This window comes from Chrysochloris asiatica, unplaced genomic scaffold (assembly GCF_000296735.1).
Source record: "Chrysochloris asiatica unplaced genomic scaffold, ChrAsi1.0 scaffold00044, whole genome shotgun sequence".
In the NCBI taxonomy this organism is placed as follows: domain Eukaryota; kingdom Metazoa; phylum Chordata; class Mammalia; order Afrosoricida; family Chrysochloridae; genus Chrysochloris; species Chrysochloris asiatica.
In genome coordinates, this window is record NW_006408562.1 from 14,981,695 (window position 1) to 14,985,314 (window position 3,620).

Here is a 3,620-nt window from a genome sequence, read left to right on the forward strand (position 1 = left end):
GGGGAAGGTAGAATCTTTACTGAGTGGTTTCCAACCTGTCTAGATGGGGCTGGTAAAAGGAGATGGGGATAAGACCCTTGTGGTTCAATAGTGAATAATTGCTATCAGGACTGATGTGAGTGTTGCAAATGTAAAGTAGACGTTTTGTAACAAAAGGAGGGGAGTGGCTGATCTTACAGTCCAGGAGTGGAGGACCCTGGGACCACCAAGGGAGGAAAGCGGAGTGTGGGACCCTATCCAGAGAAGCAGTGACGCCAGAGATGGAGCCAGAGATGATGAATTGGAGAGATGGAGCGGCTGGGGACTCTGGACTGTGGGAAGAGAGGGTCTGTGTGTTGACAGCCAGGAGGCAGGCTTGTGGGGCGTTTGATGATGCATGCAGGGATTGTAATCATTGCAGTGAAACAGAATAAGATAGGATGAATGGAAAACTAATGTTCTTTCATGTAAAGTATCACATAATTTACAATAAAAACTTAAAAAAAAAAAAAAAAAGAATCAATAGCATTAAAGAAAAGTTCAGGCTGCAATGAAGAAACTGGGGAAAACAAGACTCCAGGTATCAACAGAATACCAGTGGAAATACTTTAACAAACTGATGCAGCGCTGGAGGGGCTCACTCGTCTATGCCAAGAAATCTGGAAGATACCAGGCGAATCGACTGGAAGAGATCCATACCTGTGCCCATTCCAAATGATGACCCTACAAAATGTGGAAATTATATACAATATCATTGATGTCACACAAAAGTCAAATTGTGCTGAATTTAATTTTTATCTTTATTTAAAAGTTTGCAGCGGTGGATTAACAAAGAGCTGCCAGAAATTCAGGCCAGATTTAGAAAAGAACATGAATAAGGGATACCATTGCTGACGTTAGATAGATCTTGATGGAAAGCAGAAATCACCAGAAAGACATTTACTGGGGCTTTATTGACTATGCAAAAGCATTCAACTGTGTAGAACATAACAAACTGAGGATAACATTAACAAGAATGTCAGAATTTGTGCTTGTGTGGAACCTGTACAGAGACCAAGAGGCAGTCGTGTGAAAACAACCAAGCTAGTTGTACATCAGTGCTGATGGGCGTCAGGGTTATATCCTTTCACCATACTTATTCAGTCTGTATGCTGACCCAATGATTTGAGAAACTGGACTACATGAAGAAGAACATAGCATCAGGATTGGAGGAAGGCTAATTAACAACCTGAGATATGCAGACGATACAACCTTGCTTGATGAAAGCGAAGGGGACTTAAGGCTGATGAAGATCAAAGAATACAGACTTCAGTAACAACTAAAGAAAAAAATTCTGACAACTGGACCAATAAACAACATCATGATAAACAGAGATATCAAAGTTGTCATGAATTTCATTTTACTTTGATGCAAAGTCCAGGTTCATGGAAGCAACAGTTAAATCAAACAACGGATTTCTGAGGAAATCTGCTTCAAAAGACCGCTCTAAAATATTAACAATCAAAGGGGTCAGTTTGAGGAATAAGATGTACCTGACCTAAGCCCTGGTATTTTTAATCACCTCATATGCATGCTAAATAAAGTTGGACAATGAATAGAGGAAACTTGAAAAGAATTAATGCATCTGAATTGTGGTGTTGGCAAGTGTACGGAAAGTACCATGGATGGCCAGAGAACAAGGGAATCTGTCCTGAAAGAAGTACAGGGTGGCAGCCTGGTCTGCTCTCGGTCCACGCGGTCCGCCCAAGCGTCCACCCTCGCCATGGGAGTGCAGATGGAGACCATCTCCCTCGGAGACAGGCGCACCTTCAGGGTCAGACCTGCGTGGTGCATTACACCAGAAAGAAATTTGATTCCGAGGCTGGGAAGAAGGGGTTGTTCAAATGAGTTTGGGTCAGAGAACCAAACTGACCGTCTCCCCAGAAGGCATCATCCTACCGAACGCCACTCACGTCTTTGATGAGGAGTTTCTAAAACTGTAATGACAAGAATGGCCTCCTCCCCTACCTACCTGTTCTTGGATCTGCCGTGGAGGGATCTGGCGCCTCCAGACATGTGCACGTGACTCCGTATGGATCTTTCCCCAACGTTCAACTACACTCTTTCTATAAACATCAACCCAGACTGAATGTGTTCCCTCACTCAGCTTTGCTTCTGACACCTAGATTTCCTCTTCCCCCTTTTCCTTGTATGTATGATGACTTAAACTATATGCCATCCACCTCAGTTACTCATTTTATTTCGTTCTGGTTTTGGGGTGAAGATTCAGTTTCAGTCTTTTGGATCTAGGTTTTCAATTAAGCATATGATCCAGTATTAACAGCACAATGGGTGAACTTTAGAATAGGGATTGGTGTGGGGTGGGAGGAGGGTACAAGAAACTTTATTTTTTATCTTTTTTTTTTTTTTTTGGTTGAAATTTTTATTATATATTAAACATCCATGCTGCTGTGCTGCAAAGCCATAGTAGATGTGAGGCATTGAGGGATGATTTTTTTCTCCAAGTTGAGAAATGTCCTTGGGTTGAATTCAAAGCCCTACCCCAAACTGAAGTGGGGACGCGGAGCACCTTTGCCTCCCCTGGCCCCACCCACCTTCCCCTTAAACCTTCTGCCTTTCGAAAGCAGATGGTTTCCACTGTGGTGTTGGACACCATGGGCCAGCATGGACCTCTGAAGCCTTCCTTTTTTATTGCCTGGTTTGCCTTTTTTATTTTTTTGGCCAGATTTTCTAACAGATTTTCAGGACTTTTGTAATTTTCATAACTATCAAAACTCCACCACTTCCTAAATGTTAAGAACTTTAGTTGAAAGTTTAAATTGAAGGTGCTGTTTGTAGACACTTAACACCCAGTGAAAGCCTAGCCATCATGACAAATCCTTGCGTGTTCTCTAAGAAAATGATGCCGGTCATCGCAGCTTCAGCGTCTCCTGTTTTTTGATGCTCAGCTCCCCCTGCTGATCTCAATGGTTTGTGTCCTGGCTTTTTCCTTCCCGAACCTCTTAGCGGCTCCGCGGGAGAAAGATGATGCTTTCTGCTCCCGTAAAGATTTACAGCCTCGGAAACCCTGTACAGGGTCACTATGGGTTGGAACCGACTCGACGACACTTAACAACAACAACAACAACTTATCCCTTTGCTGCCCTGTGTAGTGATTTGGTGAGATAAGTTGCGGCTGTCCCATTCCTCCTCCCATCTTCTGCACCATGAAAGAATTTCAAGTTTTATTATGGCAATAAAAGCGCTTTATGCTGGCTTTTCTCAAAAAAGAAAGAAAGAAAGAAATACAGTCAGAATGCTCCTTAGAAGCAAGAATGGCACAAGACTTCATGTCACAGACTTTGGACATGTTCTCAGAAGTGGCCTGTCCTTGGAGAAGGACAGCATGCTTGGTAAAGTAGAGGGACAGCAGAAAAGAAGATGCCCAACGAGATGGATTGATCCAGTGAATGCAACAACGGGCTCAAACATGGCAGCTGAGAGGATGGAGTCGGACTGGCAGATTTTCCTGTTGTACAAAGGGTCACTATGGGTCGGAGCAGATGCCACAGCACACGACAAACAAAAACAAAGCCATCCTGGCATGTTCCTTTCCCATAGACTGAACAATGACCCTTGAAAAAAGTTTTAAATGTTATCAT

At 43.1% G+C, this 3,620-nt stretch overlaps 1 pseudogene; it reads left to right on the forward strand.

The window, feature by feature from the left end:
- The first annotated feature begins 1,741 nt into the window (after positions 1 to 1,741).
- Positions 1,742 to 2,044, forward strand: LOC102819738 (annotated as a pseudogene).
- Positions 2,045 to 3,620: the final 1,576 nt, after the last annotated feature.